The sequence below is a fragment of the Cyanistes caeruleus genome, chromosome Z, assembly GCF_971803275.1.
Source record: "Cyanistes caeruleus chromosome Z, bCyaCae1.hap1.1, whole genome shotgun sequence".
Classification (NCBI taxonomy): Eukaryota; Metazoa; Chordata; class Aves; order Passeriformes; family Paridae; genus Cyanistes; species Cyanistes caeruleus.
The window spans coordinates 5,483,733-5,503,609 of record NC_141732.1 but is presented as its reverse complement, the minus strand read 5'-3'; the positions used below and the strand labels follow the sequence as shown (position 1 = coordinate 5,503,609).

General features: G+C 42.7%; 1 long non-coding RNA gene across 1 annotated transcript; it reads left to right on the top strand.

Moving 5' to 3' along the window:
• Positions 1–10,011: 10,011 nt before the first annotated feature.
• Positions 10,012–15,075, top strand: LOC147648013 (uncharacterized). The gene is made up of 2 exons (XR_015281152.1): positions 10,012–13,153; positions 13,594–15,075. It is a non-coding gene; the product is annotated as an uncharacterized LOC147648013 (long non-coding RNA).
• The last annotated feature ends 4,802 nt before the right edge of the window (positions 15,076–19,877 follow it).

Below are 19,877 nucleotides of genomic sequence, written 5' to 3'. Positions count from 1 at the left end.
AAGATTTTGAATATGCAGTATTCCTCTGTTAAAACACATACCAATAGTTTACTAGCACACAAAGGGATAAATTCATAAAGCATACTATTTCACTTAGGAGAAAAAGAAATCCAGTGCCATGGAGTAGCTTGTGGGAGCTCCATAATTAAACAAAACAGCAGAGGAAGCTTTTCTTTGGGGAATTATGTTTGATTAAAAACTTGCATCCCTTTCTCCTTGAAAACTTATGAATACATGCTGAATACTTTAGAATAGGCCGCTCATTTAGAATAGATATGAGGAAGAAGTTCTTCTCAGTGAGGATGGTGAGACTGTGGCACAAGTTGCCCAGTGTAGCTGTGGCTGCTACATCTGTGGAAGTGTCTGAGATCAGGGTAGACAGATCTTGGAGCAGCAGCCTGGGATAGTGGAAGGTGCCCCTGCCCATGGCAGGGGGTGCAGCAAGACAACATTTGGAGGTCCCATGACATTTGAAGGTGATAGAGACCACTCAAGAATAAATCTAACCATGATCATAAGGTGCACTAACTTAAAACAGGCAAATCCTGGAGCAAGTAACAGCTTTGCAGTGAAACTACAGAAACTCACCGCACAGTCTGCTGCCGTTGCTGGGAGCTGTCCTGATGGTGCTCCTCTGCCAGCATGATGAGCTGGGATGGACTGTCAGAAGGCAGCAGCTCCTGGTACTGCAGGAATTCCAGTTCTAGGATGAATGCAGAGCCCAAGGCAGGTGTGCAGGAGTTTCACAGCTGCCACGGACACACGCACAGTGATGCCGCAATGCCTCAAACCCAGCACAGTGCTCTGCTGGGTCTCCTGCCCACTCTCTCCAGCCTCTCAGACATGTTTTAAGGCTTAAAGTCTCCTGACAGTAAAATATAAATGTAGGAAATTAAAAGGACCAACTGACATGAAAGCCAGACTGGGATGTGTGTGTCCTCAGGGCAGTGCAATTTTTGCCCAGGTTATAGAGAGGAACAAACAGCTGGAAGATTTTGAATGTCTGTGGACAGAATTCAAAGCAGGGGCTCTCTGGACCACAGGAGCATATTTCCCTCGATGAGGAGGGAGTTAGGGTTAGGGAAAGGTTCTCGCAAGCCAAGAGGTTTCAAGCCCCAGGTATGAGCACATATGTCAAACAACTCAATAAAACCCAGCCTGCAGTATCCTAGAAAAGCATTTTTTCCTTCTCTGAGCACTGCTGTACTTTCTGTAGCTCAGTTTTTAAAGTTCCTGTTAAATTCTCTCTGTCTGCACAATTAGCAAGCAGAGGTTTTAACTCTTTGTTGGCACAAGCCACAGTATCCTGAGCTTCTTTCAGGTTTTGTCTTACAGCACACGTCCGTCAGGATACCTGGGATATATCCTTCAAGACTGAAGGTTTTGATTGAAATAAATACTCCATAACATTTCACACTCTCTGGGATAAGTCTCAAAACTTCATTTCTTGTCTGTGATCTGATCTCTCTAATTGGCTTTCAGCTGTGGTTTGGCTAATTCTGCGTCATGTCGTTATTTTAAATATATTGTAACAAACTGAATAAGGGTGGATGGAAGATGTGTTGGGTGTTGGGTTTTTTTCATTATTATTTCCAAGAGATTTTAATGCACAAGGTTGTGATTTTAAAACAAATAAAATAATAAAGCAGATAGCAAGATAACAAACTAACTCCATGGACGAACCACAGAAAAGTGAGGTTTAAGTTTGGATATCTGAAATAAAGATTGAGTTATAAAATGCAGGCTTTCTCACTGTTGTCTTCTCTTTCCTTTTGTGAAGTTGTCAGGTCCCATCCAGATGCTCTCTATGTGACTTCTTTTAGAGTTTCATGTAAGAGTTGGCTTTTGTCTGCTTCTTCACTGGAGTGCAATTCTAGTTTTTTGTTTGATGCCTGTAGCTGTTGCTCCTGTTCATTCAAAAGTGATTGTGCCTAATGTTTCCAGTGTAACACATTACTTAATTCTCTTACATTGTCAAACCTCTCATGGGCAATGAATTTTTGCTGAGGCATATTTAATTGCTTTTGCAGGCTCTGGACTTTGTCAGCTTCTTTTTTTTTTATCTCACTGAAATCCCACTTGAATTCTGCAAGTTGTAGGTGCAGTGAGTGGTATTCCAGTCATGTTCTGCATGAAACCTTCCTGTAAATTGAAATATTGGCTTCTGCAAGGATGCTTTGTTTTTCATAGTGGACATTCTGTCAATCCACACTCCAGATGTGGAGCCTTTCTCCAGATCAGTGGTGCACTTGCTGTGGACTAGTGGCACTGTCTTTGTTATTACATTCAGTTTGTCCATAATTTCTGAGGAGGAGTTTCTGGCTGCACCTAGTTGGAAGTGTCCACAAAGCCAGGAGATTGGTTTGTTAACAACATTCTGCAGTCCAGTCATGGAGCTGATGGAAATTGACTATAAAACCAGCGGAGTACCTCAAAGCGGTCAATTTCTTCCCCTTCACAAACTGGGAGATTATGCCTGTGTTTGGATTTTCCTACACACATTCAAAATCCAGTGCCTCCTCTTAAGCCCTTTGTCCATGTGAAAAGGGAACAAGAAGACTAGACTAAAGCTTTAAGCCTTTTAGGTTGTAGGAAACTACAACCACTGCTCTTCAGAACACATAAACCAGGCCTTTGAGTGTTCTTTTCCTCTGCCTTGCTTCATCTTGATTGTGAAAGAGCCAGGGGAGAGATGGGGACTTCAGATGGCTTTTCTTTCCAATGCTATTTATTCCATAGATTAGGTCAGAGCAGGGTGTTATGGTTGGCCTACAGCTGCTGGCTATAGGCAAACCCAGTGTCCTGAAGCCCCTTTGGTTCAGGTTACAATGCATCATATCTCTTTCTTTTCCTGTGCATATTATTACATAAAAACCAATCATCATCATACACAATACCGTTACATTTACATATATCCTATCAAAACTGCTATGTTAGTGACTAATCATCTGAGTTAGCACTTACATGTTAAACTTTGGAACTTGTTTTGCAGTGGAAAATTCTTTTTACTTTGGTAAAAAACGTCTTTCTGTCTGCCTATGCTTTTTTACTTGGTAGCAAACAGGCTTTGTTTGAGGACCACTTAACCTGTTGGACTTTTAGCCATAAAACTTTCTTCTGACTAAACCTTTGTTCTAAAACCTTCCAACTTGACTAAATTTTTATTCTTTCAGCTGTTTCAGCAACAACTATCCCTAAATACATCTTTTTATATATCAAAGCTTGTTTTCATTTCTAGAGAACCTTCTGCTAAGCATTCATATCTATAAAACTTTTATGTTAAATTCTCATCCTTCCCAACAGATTGTTTTCCTCATCAGCATGGAGAGCAATAATTAGGCTCCTGATTTTCTGTTTCACTAATTCATGTCTGTTGATCTGGTTCTGGAGAGAGTCTCCTTGGGAAGACAAGCACACAGCCTGAGAGGACACAGCAATAGAGAGGACACAGCCATACAATGCTCCTTTTTGCCTGCTCCTATTCATTGCATTTTCTAAATCCTTTTTTAAAGGATTTTATTGCCTGGTAATGTCCTGGGGAAAGCCCCAGGTTTATAAGTATGGATGCTGAGTGCAAGAAAACAGGCAGGGAGCACAGAGCCTGTGTGAAACTGAGTCACACAAGGTTCTCACTCTGGCCTGAGAAATCATAAGGAGAAATCCAAACAGTCCTTGGAGAAGGACAACCTTTGCAGGTGTTGTTTGGATCCTTGTTGTTTACTTGCAAGAAACAGTCAAGGGGTGTAGGACCCAACTGACCACTGATGGTGATGTGTTAGTTTAATGACCAATGAGAGTTTCACCTCTTGGACCTTCTCAGACCTCTCTATGAATGAAGATCAGGAATAATAAAACTTGCTCTCTTGGGCAACCCAGCTAAGAGAATCTGTGTCATACTTCACCGTTCCTAATATAGTGTCACACATAAGTAAGAATTAGAAGCTTATGGAAGTTTTCTGTACCTGCAGAGAAGTAAAAAAATGTTGCTATTTAGCACAGGTGCAAATAAGGAAGAGTAAAATAAAGAGAACTGCACAGCCACTGTTGCATACAAAATATGTGAGGTTTTGTTTCCACAGGAAGACCCAACTACTGAGGATTTGGAATTGAGCAGGTCTGTTTGTGGCAGCTCACCATTACTCTGGAGCCCAGCAATCACATGCCCTGACTATCACACCAAGTATATCCTTCAGAAAGAAATCGTGCAAGAAAAAACATCTTATTCCAGAAGTCACTCTGAATTCTACAGGAATAATAATGATTTGTTTTGTTCTGGACAAGAAATTCTCATGAAAGCATGGTAGTTACAAATTGGACAAATTAGGACTGATCCTAGGAAGCTGGGTTTTGAAGCATTTAGGAGTTTACTCTCCATTCTTTATCTCCTGTGGCATGGACAGTGCAAAATTAGAGACAGGAGTCAAAGTGGGACAGAGAGGCTGGAGATTTTTGGGGTTGTTACACCCAGCAGAAGATGCTGGAGAGGTTTTAGCCTTAAATCCTGCTGCTGAGAGCAAAAACCTCTTACTTAATAACTCTGTTATTCTCTGTTGTTTTTGGGGATTAAATCTCTGTTGCAGCCAATGATTTTAGAGACATTTAACCCTGAATTCAATCTCCCTGGTACAAGTGGGGAAAGGAGTTGTTTTCCTTGCTAAAAAACATGCCCTGCCTACTAGAAAGCTGTCATCACTGTCACAGGTGATGGTATGGGAGAAGATGTCTATGGGTTTGATCTCATCAGCTAGATTTTCAGCTGCAAAAAGGCAGCTTAAACATCATTGACCACTGCTGAAATTCAAGAAGCAATTTTTTTAAGGTGTAAGTAAATGGTGTAAGTTTTTTGTTAGAAAATAATTAATCCCTCTCTTACTGGAGATATGTATCTCCTGTAGGATAAATGTATAGCTCGAAGAAACATGAGTGTTTCTAATACACAACCTTCTGCTTTCTTGCTTTCCTTGTCCAGGGTCCCACACAGCTGATTTTATTTTGGGTATAACCAGATGCTTTTTCATCCCTTTTCTTACTCTTGTAGTTTTGCTCTGAGCATCTCTGGGGAATAAGAGGCTCCACTTCATTCCCCAAAATGTTTCATCTGGTCCTGATATCTACAGGTGAGCCTGCTATGAGGTGATGCCTGTACTCCTCCCACCAAGACCATCCAGGCCCATCAGAAGCTTGCTGCACCAAAAGCCAGCCTCCAACAGTGACTGAATCAGGTCCCTGAGGACCAGCTCTACTGATTCCAAAGGGCTGGGATGGATGAGGGGCTCAAAGCCCACCCACAAGATCTGGGACCACCAGAGAATCCTTCAGAGCAAATCTGCCTGGAGCTGCCAGGACTGAGCCTTGCAGGTGACACAGGGACTGAGAGCACCTGGAAAACAGCCCAGGGAAACACTGCAACTGCAATCCTCCTCTGCAGTAAGGACAACTTCTGCCTCTCCTCAGGTGCCAAATATTTTCACATTCACTACTGTGCTGAGACAAAGGAACCCTGAGCCATGACAGAGCAAGAGAAACTCACAGACAGCCTGCCAGATGTGCAGGTATGTCCATCAGTGACTTTGATGTGGACATTAAGACAGATACAATGCTGAGAAATGCAAGGCAGATGCTATTAAAAAGTTGTAAGCAAAAGGCCACCAGAAAGTGTGTCCATGGCTCTGAGAGCACCACTGAGCTCCAGATCCCCAAGAGGTTTGATGGCCTCCAGCCCCCTTGGTCAGTGGCCATTGCTGGTGGCCAGCACCCACGAGATGGAGCTCTGAGCCTGATGATGAGCTGGGTGAGCACAACCCCTCCTGCTCTTGCCACTCATGCTTTCCTTTCTTCCCCCCTGCAGAAATGGGGAGCTGTGAGTAATCTGTTTTCTTATTGAATGAGTGTTTATTTCAAATGTCACTTTGAAGTTTTTCTTTCTCATCTGTATCTCTGATTTTCTGGTTTTCTCTCTTGTCTAGCCACGGGCCCTGCTGGGTGAGAAATACCAACCCATGAGTTTGACCAGACAGTGTAGCCCAGTTGTGAACAAAGAACATCAGGTTAGCTTCACTCCATTGTTTTGCTGAAAACTGTGGAAGGCAGGGGTTATTGGTGGACTCAGATGGTGGGTAATGACAGTGAATGGGGACTGACCCATGCAGAACCACGGTCAGGAATTTCCAGGGGATTGCTGAAGGTGTTGAGGTAATTCTACCATTCAGCAGTTTCTCTAATTGTGGCGGGAAGTTCAGTGTCCTTCCTCCAGCCCTGGCACAGACAGGTCCCAGTATATGTAGAGGCCTGAAGTCCAGATGAGCCATCAGAATGGTCCTGCCTGCCTTTGCAAGGGATCGTTTGTTCAGGGGAGGTTTTCATTATTTTTCTGCTCAGGTAGAGGGCAGCGGTGCTGATGTCCGGCCAATGGCAGCTGAGGAGAGGCAGAAGTTGTCCTTCTTACTGCAGAGGAGGATTGCAGTTGCAGTGTTTCCCTGGGCTGTATTCCAGGTGCTCTCAGTCCCTGTGTCACTTGCAAGGCTCAGTCCTGGCAGCTCCATGCAGATTTGCTCTGAAGGATTCTCCGGTGGCCCCAGGCCTTGTGGGTGGGCTTTGAGCCCCTCATCCATCCCAGCCTGATGGAATCAGTTTAAAGAGGGGATGTGCTGGAGGCTGGCACACTGAGCCTGGGCCCTGCTGGGTTTAGGATCAAAAGGCACCAGCTCCAGCAGTCTCTACTCAATCTTGTCATTTTAGTAGCATTTGCCCATTTCTACAGAGTTTATAATCCATAATGGTGAGGAAGATTCTTACCTATTTTGTTCCTGTTTGAGTGATGCATAGCAAATACCTGACCTCAAACAAAGCTAAAACTGGGGGAAATAAAACATATGCCAATAAAAATGGGACATTGTCTCCAATCTCAAGGCCTGTGCTCTACTACAAGTGTTTTTTCATTCACTACCTGCCTTTCTCCTTTCTTCTGACAATCTACCAAGCGGTGGAGTCACCATTCCTGGAGGAATTTAAAAGCTGTGTAAACATAGTGATCAAGGACACGTTGTGCGCTTGTCAGTGCTGGTTTAACAGCTTGAGTCAAGGATCTTAGGGGGCTTTTCCAAACTCAGTGATCCCATGAGTCTGCGATTATACATTGTCCAGTAAAACTCCATGGATTATATCCATTTTACTATTATGTGGAGGGAGTTCCATTTTTGAATCAGGAATCAGAGGCCAAGGGAAAATATTTTCAGCAGGAGGGAAACTTGTTTGCCATAGAGAAATATGAAAGGATGGAATAAATCAGGGAATTTTGCCATCAATGAAGTATTCTCCCTGACTAGGGAAGTCAGGGAGAATACTTCATGCAGCTAATGATGAGGTGGTAGTCATCCTCATTTCAAGGTCATGCTTTAATTAGAAATGAAATATATGGCCTAGACCAGCTGAAGAAAAAGGTGCAGTGCTTTTCCTGCAAGAGAGTAATTCCTTCCAAAAGTCCCAAGGCAGTATGAAAATTACAAAACAGCTTTTCAGCTCTTCACAGAGGTATTGTTTTTATCCTCCATTAAACTGATGGTAAAATCAAGACTACTGTTTAAACTCGTGTGCTGCAATTGTTGCATTAATAGATAAGATGATTTGGTAAATAGAAAGAACAAGAGGTTTTCATGCTGATAATATGTTGTTATTGACAATCTGATGCTTTTATCAAGTAATGGTAACCAACCTTTACTTGCTTGATAAATTCCTAGCCCAGAGTGTTGATTTTATCAAAATTACCTTTGCAGTTAAGGGTGTAATTTTCTGCTGGTAAAATGAAGGATGTTCTCAGTAATTCATAATTGTCCAATTATTTGGTATAATTTTTATGTTTTAACATGTTCCATGAGTTTCAAGGCAGTTTGAGTGCTCTGCATGGTGTTTCAGCATGCTGAATAAGAAGGCACCTGTCAGAGTTTTTATTATGCACAGTCTTCTTGTTAACTAGGAAAATAAGACCTGACGGTGTTTTTTATTGCTGACTGTGAAAAACACATTACATTTCCTCACACCAGAACACACACACAAAAAAATTACCCACTTCCCCTTCCACTTCAAAAACTATTTTATTTATTAGTACCTACCAGGGCACAAAATGATGCCCAGTTAAAAGAGTTCTGTGTCGTTCACTGGGGACAGCTGCCACCAAAAATATGGTGATTCTGGGTGCAGTGTTAAATCTGGTACCACTGATGAACTGTGTGCATGTCTATCCAAAAATAAAGACTGTGCTGATAGAGATTGCAACCCCTGGGGCAGCTGGTGCTTCCCCAGGGCAGGAGGAAGAATTCGATGACAGCATGGGCACTCCCATCAGGTGAGCTGCTGGCAAGTTCAGCAGCAGCAGGATGACAAAGGAACTGGCTTGCTACAGCCAGCTGCAATGCACAAGGTGACAAGTAACACCAGCAGCAGGAAACCCTTCAACCAAACCTGAGTTGCGAGCTGTAAAGAGGACAGCCTTCCTAATTTACCTCTATTTACCAGATTCCTGTACTTAGCTGACAATTTTCAGGCTGTCTATTTCCATTTCCACCCCAGCTTTTCTTGAATTGTTACCTGAAACTGCAAGGAACATATCTAAGGGTTTGCAGCCAAACAGAATGAAAACCAAGCAGCTATCTGAAATCCATGTTTTCCTCTGCTCCCATGCTTCCTTGGTAGGTTATGCTTAAGAAACAGTACCCTGTGCCTGATAATTGTAGCAGATAAACTTTGTCAATGAAAAGACTGTTTGGACTTTAGCAGAGAAGTGAAACACAGATTACACACAGTGTTTAGTACCACCAGGAATTCAGAAGGCCACAACCCCCTGAGCAGCAAGCAGCAAGTGTTGTCTGGCAATATTAGTGTTGTTTTTATTCTGGAAGTATCCAAGCCAAAGAAAGCACTAGAGGGCACAGTTGCAGGAGAGCAAAACCAACCAGATTTGGACTGCAATGAAACACTTGACAGGCTGATGAAATTCCTCTCTGATAAATTAATGTAAATCTGGCTTGGAAGGAACATTCTCGTTTCAAAGTTGGCTGAAGGACTGGAACAAAATGATAGGTGACAATATAGCAAACTGGGGAGTGTTTGTATAATATGATGGCACAGGGATAGGTGTCAGGAGTTGTTCTTTTTAACACCCTCATTAATTATTTAGAAGAACAAACAAGCAGAGAATAATGAGATTTTATATTTGGGAGGATTAGTTAGAACTGGTGAGAGTTGCAAATTAATGCAAAGAAATAGACACCACAATCATGGGCACAAAACAAAAGGCACAAAGCACACAGGTGGAAAGCAAAATTTAATAAAGAGAAACCTTGGGGAATTGAAGGCAGACGAAACATCAATCCAGCAAGAAGAAACCTAGGAAAGGGTAACATGGAAAGTGATCTCAGCAGGAGAGCTGACAAGCTATCACAGGCCAGGCTCTGTTGTGAAGATGCCTGTGACATCTGGGGACACGTACAGCTGCATCACCCAGCGAGAGGCTCCAACACCTCTGGGTCCTAGCACCACACAGAGAATTAATTCCCACCATTGTGTTCAACTGCCCTGCCCTGGACATCCCTGCTGCAGCTGGAATTCAGATGAGAGCAATAAGAGTAGTGGGAAAGGAGCTGGATAGCTCAGTCTCCAGGAAAAGCCTGGAAGTGCTGCAGCTTCACTGCAGTAGCACAGATTGGGAAAGGCATGGCTTGGAAAAGGTGGGGAGGCACGTTCCTCACCGGCACAGGAAGGAGGCATGGGAAAGCAAAAGGCAGCTGAGAACACTAGAACCACAGCTTTGCCTGTTGAGCAAGGAAGATGGGAACCTTTCCAAAGTATTTGGGGCACAGTGTACAAGGAAATTCCAACATTTCAGAATATAAGAGCAACCTAAATAAATTTAAATAACAGAGAAAACCTATAAAATCCCCTCAGTGGAGGGACCTATCTGTTCAAAACTGCAGACTGGTGTTGCAGAGGAGCAGCAAAGGCAGTGAGGATTATTCTGTGTCTGGGCAGCAGTGGGGTGTGGGTTTCTCTGCCTGTCCTGAGCAGAAAGCAGACTTGTGTCAAGGAAGCTGATGAGCAGCATCCAGAGAGAAGGAGCTCTGGAAGCTGGCAGCTCCCAGCAAAGCTTGCAGCCTTTCTGTTTACAGCAGAAGAAAGCAAGTCATTCACAGAATTCCAGAATCCCAGGATGGGTCAGGTTGGAAGGGACCACAGTAGGTTGTCTGTCCTAATGTGCCTGCTCCAGCAGGGTCATCCCAGAGCACGTGGCACAGGATTGTGTCCAGGTTCTGGAATACCTCAGTGAGAGAAACTCCCCAGCCTCTCTGGGCAATGCGTTCAGGGCTCGGTCACTGCCCAGGGAAGAAGTTCTGCCTTGTGTTCAGGTGGAGCTTTGCAGGCCTCAGGCCCTGCCCGTGGCTCTGGTGCCATTGCTGGGCCTCTGGAGCAGAGCCCGGGCCCTGCTGGGAGCCCTCCCTGCAGCCAGGGACACCCAGGGCTGAGGGCCCCTCTCAGCTGGGGCTCCTCTCCAGGCTGAGCAGCCCCAGCTCCCCCAGCCTTTCCTCATGAGGGAGATGCTCCAGGCCCTTCCTCACCTCCACAGCCTTTGCTGGACCTGCTCCAGGAGCTCTGTGTCCCTCCTGCCCTGAGGAGCCCAGAGCTGGACACAGCACTCCAGAGGTGCCTCCCAGGGCTGGGCAGAAGGGCAGGATCACTCCCTGACCTGCTGGCAATGCCCTTCCAAGTGCACTCCAGGGTCCCATTGACCTCCTTGTCCCCAGGACACTCTGCTCAGGGACACCTTTTTGTCCCCCAGGCCCTTGAGGTCCTTCTCTGCAGAGCTGTTTGCCAGCAGATCACCCTGGCCTGGTGCTTGGGGTTATTCCTGCCCAGGTACAGGACCCTGCATTTCCTTTGTTGAATTTCAGCATGTTCCTAACACCCTTGGTTAGAATTAATTCCAGATGCACCTTGGTTTTCCTTGTCTCATTTCTACTTACTCTGACAACCTCTTTATGTTTATTCCAAGTGGCCTGACCCTTCTTTCATCTGTGTGTTTCCTGCTTACTCTTGCATAATGACAGGAGTTCCTTGTTCATCCATGCAAATCTCTTGCACCCTTTTCACTCTTCTTTTTGCTTCATTCTGATCCAACTCTGCCCTGCTCAGACTGTCACACAAATCCTGTCTGCCAGCTGTTTCTGCAGCCAGCTTCATCTTGTTCCAAGAGTGTTTATCAGGATAATGCCAGAGTTTTGTCTAGCAGAGAAAAGCAGTGCTGGGAATTCATGTATTACCAGAAGCCAAAAAAATCATAAATAACATTTTAATCTGGCTGAGGGGCTTCCGGGCAACCCAATTTGTCAGCAGCAGTACTGAGAGTGTGCCAAGCGTTACCCCAGATCAGAAGGCTTTTGAACAGCAGTTACACAGATGGCACAACAAGCTATTAAACATGAGATATATATGAAGATGTCTCAGCCTTCCCCTCTTCAGGGCAAACAAAAATGTGATCCTGCCCCACCTGTGTTATTTTTCTGGTTAGCTGAACTGCTGGTGCTCATCTAACGGGAGTTTTTTTACAATATATTAATGACAAAAGGCAATGTAAAAATAACATTGCCCCATCCCAGGATGAACATGGTCACCTCACAAACAAGGACACAGACAAAGCAGAGGTGTTTAACACATTCTTTACCTCTGCCTTCAACATGGATGTTGGACCACAGGTGTCTCAGTGCCCTGAGCTGGAAGATCACAGCTGCAAGAATATTTAACTCCCAGCTGACCCTTATGTGGGATCTGCTGCTCCAACAGGATTGCTACAGATCTGAGGATCCTGATGGGATCTGTCTGAGAATCCTCAGCTGCTGATGTCATCCAAAAGCCTACCTCAATTTTGAGCAGTCAGCAAGTGAAGAGGTCCCAGCTATCTGGAAGCGGGTGAACATTGTCCTGATTTTCAAGAAGGGCAAGAAGGACCCCAGAAACATCAGGCCTGTCAGTTTCATTTCACTGACTGGAAAAATTATGGAAAAGATTATCTGGAAAGTATTGAAAAACAGCTGAAGAACATCACAGTCATCAGTTACAGCCAGCAGAGCTTTATGAGGGGAAAGTCCTGCTTGCCAAACCTGGTTTCCTTTTACAACAAAAATCCTTGTGGATCAAGGGAAGACAGCTGATATAATCTTTTTGGATCTCAGCAAAGCTTTCCCAGGATCCTTCTGGACAAAATGTCTGTCCCACAGGTGGACAAACACATCATGTGATAAGAGAGCAGCTGGCTCATGGGTTGAGAAGGAAGAGTTGTAGAGAACCAGGTGACATCAGGCTGGTGACCTTTCATTAGTGGGGTTTTGCAGGGCTCCATCTTTAGGTGGGTTCTCTTCAACACCTTCACAGATGACTTGAATGCAGACCTGGAAGGAGCACTAAGAAAGTCTGACAACAGCATTAAGCTGGGAGGAGCTGTTGACTACCTCAGAAGAGAGGCCTTGCAGAGAGACCTTGACAGGGCTGGACAATTACCACCAGTGTGAAGTTCAACAAGGGAAACTGCTGGATTCTCCACCTGGGATGGTCCTGGGGGTCCTGGTGGATGGCCAGCTGGACATGAGCCATCAGTGTCCTGGAGCAAGGAGGGACATCCCTGTCCTGGGGCACCGGGCCCAGCAGGGCCGGCCCGGCCAGGGAGGGATTGTCCCGCTCTGCTCTGGGCTGGGGCGGCCTCACCTGGAATGGTGTGTGCAGTTCTGGGCCTGACAGAATAAAAATGACATGAAACTGTCAGAGATGTGCAAAGGAGGGCCATGAGGATGGAGAAGAGCCTGGAGGTGAAGCCCTTTGAAGAGTGGCTGAAGGCACTTAGTCTGTTCATCTGGAGAAGAGGGAACTGAGGGGAGACATCACTGGGGCTTCAACATCTTCGCAAGGGGCAGTGGAGGGGCAGGTACCAATCTACTCCTCTCTGACACTAGTGACAGAACTCCAGGAAATGGCCTGAAGTTGAGCTGGGAGAAGTTTAGGTTGGATATCAGTAAAGATTTTCTCCCAGAGGATGTTTCACCACTGAAACAGACTCCTCAGGGCAGTGGTCATGGCACCAAGACTGACAGAAGCATTTGGACAACGCTCTCAGGTATGTGGTGTGACTCTTGGGGTGTCCTGCATGGGACCAGGACATGGACTCAGTGATCCTGATGGGGCCCTTCCAACTAAGCATGATTCTGTGATTCTGTGATCCAGGCCACCTGTGGGCTGGAAAAAGTTAAAAACCATGACAGCTGCTGGAACAGGAGAGCTCTGCCACTCTGGTCTCCATTCGCTGTCTACAAAAAAGTGCGAAGCATTGTCACTGAAGGAAAATTAACGCTACTCAAGACAGCAGTTAGCGATACTTACCTTTGTACATTTTCCACTGATTTATGTAGAGATACATCCATGCTTGTTTGTGTATATTGCTGGTAATTCTAGAGGACAATGATCACTACCTTCAGGCTGAGTAGCTCTGTTTAAAATCTAACAGCTTTTGGCTGTTTTACAGCTTTCTGGCCCTGAGGATATTTTTTTTTTTTTCAGGTTAGCTACTCTCTGGGGTCTGCTTTGGAACCTATAAGAGAACCATCATATTCCCACGTGTTATGGGACCTGCAAACCTTGCAAACAATATGTAGATCCAAGTGATGGCAATGAGAATTAAATGCATGAGATACTGTTTTGTTATTAAATTCACTCCACCAAAAATGCCCTTCACTGAGGGTGAACGCAAAAAGGGTTGAGGGCTGCCTCCATGAAGAAATATCCTTGTTGTTTTTAAATGTCTAAACCCCAGGTGGTTGTTAATCTTTTTTTATAATTTAGTTATTACTGAGGGGCAGCAGTACTGCCTGATGAAAACAAAATGCCTAAGCTGATGAGCTCCACTTGTGACTCAGGAAAGGAGGAGATGATGGGGCAGGGTGATCTAGACATCAGGTGCACTGCTACGTGCAATGCAGTAAATCAAATCTCTTCCTCTTCCACTCTTACTCCCACACACAGAGAAACTAATTGTATGACTCCACACACTGCAGATGCAAACACAAGATATTTGGAATCTGAGCCTTGACTTTGAGCTAACAGGAGATGATAACATTCAACTAGGTCAGTGCCTAATCACAGTTGGAAATCCAGGCCTGGATATTTTGTTCCAGGGAGGTGCAATATAGCCTTGGTCTTAAAATGTATCTGAAGGGGTTTTGCTTCTCAGATGCCACTGAAAGGTGAGGAAAGTTGGGGCCCTCCTTCCCTCTGCTTCCTTTTAAAAGTTTCTGTGAAGACAGACCCTTCCATCAGCAAGAATTGTATGTGGTGGTCATGCTTCTGAGAGGTATCTGTAGGGTTTTTGAACAGTCCAACAAGCTGAGCTGAGGAAATTACCATTAGCTTTTCTGAGAAAAGTAAATTCTGATCATCTCTAAAGGTAAGTACATGTTGATGACTATTCTCAAAAATGGATAATGGCTTAGGCTTTCAGCTAGTATAAAATTACAGGGGTGAATTCAAAGAACCAAGCTCATTAACACAAACTGCAGAGCTGATGAACCTTGAATAGCTGGAAATGCTGGGCTTTGGATTTTATAATTAGACTTCTGATAGGAAAGAGAGACATGAGAGATTAAGAAAGCAATTAATCCTGTCACATAACAAACCATATCTGACTCATCAGCATTAGCAGCAGAAAGATCTCTAAAATTTGTCCTTTGAAGCCAGGGTACTGTAATAGAGCTGTTTGAATAAAGAGAATGGAAAAGCACAAAATGTACAAAATGCATTCCTTCTTGCCTGGCTCTGTTTCCAAACTGCCATCTCTTTCTTTTCAACTGCTGTGGAATAACACCCAAGTCAAATAATTTTCATCTGTTTTCATTTCTCGGATAAGCGAGTGCATTCAGAGTGAGCACTACAGAATTACTCAAAATTCATAACAAAGCATCTATCAGAAGATAGATGTTCTTCGATCTTGATGCGTCTGCACAGCCCCCTAATATGAAAACAAATAAATTGTTGTAATACACTACACATGGCCTAGCTTCTTATAAATGAAGAGCATTCTCTGAGCTTCCAAAGAAGAGTAAGGTCACACAGGTGTGAAATACATGAACATCTGAAATGTTTATTAAGGACACTAAGTTATCCTGTGTGGAAGTAAGGTCTCCAAATATATTATGCTTGTCAGGGGCTCTGCAAGTATTGTTTCCCTAAAGACAAAAACAAAGAAAATCTTGCAAGCATTTCCCAGAGGAAAGGTGATTCACTATGCCAGGTTGAAACCCAGTACACTGCAATGTAAGCAGCCCATAAGACTTGGTGGCACAGTGTATGGAAATCCAGGCATGACTCACACACTCAATGTAGGACTGCAAGGAGATATGTGCAATAATTGAGCAGAACTTTAGCATCATATCCCCCATGTTCTGTGCAGAAGTACCACGCAGGAGCAATCCCTTCTGATTCAGCCAAGTGCTCAGGGAGGTACTTGGTCCCATATGTGCACCTAAACAGTACAGGAGAGTGATTTAAGCAAGTAAATAAGATTAAGTATAGGTTTAAAGGTTTTACATCATGTGCAGCCTGGGCTTAAATGACTTGCTAAAGCAAAGAATGTATTTTTTATTCTGAATTGATTTTTCTCAAGCCTGGGAGGTTGAGGAAAGAGAACAATCCCATTGCAGAGGACAATCTTGGACAACAATGGGACATCCCTGTAAATTTTCTATAACCAGCAGTGTGCTGGAGTGCTCCATTGTCTGAACACAAGGGATGGAGCTTCAGTCCAGGTTTATCAAAGGTGGGCTTAGCATGGCTCAGCTCCATCCTGGGAGCGAGAAGGGGAAAGAGATGAGGGTAACATTAACACTGCCTAACTGTAGACACACAAATTCAGTGCCTGAATGAAGAGTGTTATTCACAATTGCTATGTATACCTGGGGACAGGAAGTCTCCTCCTTACTCTGACTCAGAATGACCTCTGGATCTACAGATGCTCTAAAGCAGATTATGTCTATTAATTTTAAAGTAAATATAAATAAATATTCAATATATAAATACCCCAAAATAAATAATATTCAAATAGAAATGTTCAAAATATTAGTAAATACTCATTCATAAATATTATGAATACTTCTTCCTAAAAAGCTTCAAATCCGATGCTCAAAGTCACAAAGGAATTTTGACTGCAATATTTTTGCTAGAGACTCAAGATCCAGTGTTTTCAGAGGCCAATACACACTTGTCAATTGTGTTACAAAGCCAGCAATATTTAACTGTCTAAACTGTTCAAAGTCCCCTACAGAGTTATGGCTATTTTTTGCATTACAAGAGTAGAGTTATTTTTCCCTTAGTACAATTGTAGAAATACAGAATTCTTTGGGAAATTCTTCAGCCACAGTTGCTAAAGGGATTACCAAACAAGCAAATCTCTCTTCATTTTCTGTCCCACTCCAAAACATGCACTATCAATTCTACTATGGTATGGAAAATCCAAGCTGAAATTTAGCTTTAAACTCTGTTTTACCGAATCATTGCTGCAGCTTCTTCCTTCTTGCTGTTCCTGCATTCTAGCATCGAATAGACTTTACACGGAGTTATACATGTGCACATGTGTGTATTTTTCTACATAAGAATGTAAGCAATGAAATTTATTCTGACAGCCTGATGCCTGAAACTCATGGATGAAGCAGTGTTTTTAATAACTACTGGTATTTTCAGAAAAGTTTAATTCAAGGTTGGTGCACTTCTCTGAAATGAGGTAATGGAAATACAGTTTAAAAGATGAGAAACTCACAGCTGAAAGTTCTTTCTAAGTCCTCAGTTTTTAATATGTCTCTCATGAACAGTGAATTAGGATGGAAGTAGCTGAGCTCCCTGTTGAACTGTGGGATTGAACTTCATCTTAACATCCTGGATGTTCATGGTGTTATGCACCCCACCAATGTTATTCTGAATAGGGGAATTAATTCTCTGAGTCTAATGAGGCTGGCATATGTCTCTCCTCTTTGTCCAGCCTTTATGGATCTGTTTCACACGAGCCCTCCGTGCAGCAGCACACGCAGAGCTGCATGTCCCTGGTCCTAAGTGCATTTCCTTATCAGAATATATGGCGCTGCATTATGCTGCCTGTTTATTGTTTGAAACACTAACTGATAATGTGGCCATAGTCAAACAAAATGCTACATGCAACAGCAATCAATTCATTTGTTATAGGGAAAGAATATGACATCAGAAAGAAAGAGATATATACTTGCTATGATTGGAGGCAGTCAAATAGCTGAAACGATATAACCATTAAGATATATTTTCCTGATAACCACCCACTTTCATATATTATCAATTTATTTTTCTCTGGTGTCTTAGTGGAACTTGGAACATATTAGATCTATTTTTTTTCCAGTAGGCATTTAGTGCATTGCTGGAAGCAAAATTTCCCATTCTTTCTGGTTACATTATTCTCACAAATTGCAGTAGGAGAAGTGATATTTTTAATGGGTACTTGTGTAATTAAATAGAAGAGTGTTCACAGAAATTAGCTTTATTAGTGCCAAGTAGGGTTGGAGTTTGAATCTTTTCAGTCTGCAGTTAGAAATACCAGATAGCCAATTGATTCCAAGCAAAATACACATTTCTAGAGTTTTCCTTTTCTGAAACACTGTTGTGAATGGAATGGCTCCTCAGAGCTTTGAAAATGGACTTCCTGAAAAGAAATACTTGATCAAACAGAAAGGGTTTAGGCTGTGTTATATATTAACTATTTTTTTTTCCCCCTGTAATTTTTCGTCTATAATTATTTTCAAAGCTGAACTAACTCAGATGCCAACTTTCCTTAGCTTTGTGATGTTTGGAAAACTGCAGTGGCATAACTGGCTTAATGTTGCAGAAGAAGACCCTTGGACAGGGCAGTCCCTCCTGCTGTTCTTATGCACAAGGAGTTAACTGTGACTATCACCTCCACGAGTGATCCGTGCACAAAAAACAAGGAACAATCAGGTGTTTCCCCCTCCCTTGAATGTGCTGTTTTAACAAACAGACCACATCCTCGTTTAATCTATGACACTGAGATAATGCAATAATAAATACTAGAGATAGCATTTTATTTGTAAGGCCCCTCGTTTTTCTCTCTTAAAATAGCCTTCTGTTCACTGAAAATGCTTATGTTTGTTTTCAGAGTGAAGAGGAGAGGGAGAGGTAAGAAAGAGGATGCTCATCTGAAAACTAACAAGTTTGGAGTTACAAGACGTGACTGACCAGAAACTCTGCTTGGGTAACTCAAAGCTGGTGAAGGTAGAAAGTTCGAATGCAGCATTTCAAAACCCAGTCAACTTGTGAGAAAAAAATACTGTTTAGCGTGGTAGTTTGCTCTAATTTAGGCTTAGATTTCTCTCTTTTCTAAATGTTACTTCAGAAACCCATTTTCTGTGCACATTTACTGTAAGTATTTCTCCCAAGGGAAAGTATCCCTTGAAATCACAGCAAAAGTGTTTTATTTATCCTTAGGGCATTTGACAAAGCAAATTTTGTAATTGAGAGGTAGTTGGTTACACTATTTACAATGCATAGGGGTTTAAGGGCTTGTTTCTCTGCTGGCCTGAAACGTGAGTAGTGGTGGAGGGAACAACAAATGTTTCAACTGTTTTCATGGAAGGAAGTGAAGACCCCTGTGTTTACCTTGACCCCCTGACCCTTTTTGCTGCATTATTTCATTTTAGAGCTTCTGACACACACATCTGTGTATTAAATAGGCAGAATATTTTTAACTGTCTGAATTACAGACAGTACTGCTGTCTCTGTTGTCCACAGCAAACCTTTCTTGGCTGCAGCTCTGAGGAGGAAACAAGTGAGTGTTACTGATGAAGAGATCCCTTGAAAGCCCTCATTTTCAATACATTTCACATTTTTTTCCACCCAACCCCTAGTTATTTCCCCAAGCCATTATTTTTCATTTTAAACTCAATTTCCTGTTCCTTTTAAGTCAATACCTTGACTTTTTCTTACTGTTTTCTTTACAAATGTTAAGACCACACACTGAGCTCTGCTAACACATTGTATTATGCTACTAGTAGACAAATTTTAACATCACATCACATACATGTTGCGGTTGCTGTTGTAACATGCCTTTTAAAAAATATGTTTATTGGATGAAATTGTCTCTTTCTCAAGAAAAAATCTGGTTCTTCAATATTATTTATTATGCCTTTTAAAATTCTGTCTGTTCAATAAAATCTTTGCTATATTATAAATACCTGTAACGAAAATATAATTTAAAATTCTGAGAGAAAACTTTTTTTTTTTTACTTTTACATTTTTCACAAAATCCACACAGGCACCAAGGAAAGACTAACAATAAAAATAATTTACTCCTGTACAAGCTGATCTGGGTTGGAAACATTCAAAACAGAGATTTTAAACTTTTCCTCTGTTGAAACTTTGGCTACAGCATAGGAACTGATCTTAAAACAAAGGAGGGTCTTTTGTTTCCCACCCTTTTAACCTGAAAATTTCTTTCAAGGCCTAATGGAGTGTTGTTAGTACTTTCCTCACTGTAATATACCTGAATGAGGACTGGCTGAATTTGTTGTTATCTGAGGGAACCAGCCTCTAAGCTTCGTTGCACAGGACTAAAAGTGGCCCTTACCTCACCAGATGAGTCTATTCTGAAAATTAAATATTAGTGAAAATAAGTGCTCTCATTCTGTAATAGCAGCAATTAGAAATTTTCATGGTTTGCTTGTTCATTAGTTATGCATTGCCAGAAAGCTTTTGCTTGGAAAGGACAGCAAAGGGAAAGCTTTCTGATATGGACCACTTGAAGGGATATTTTTTTTTTA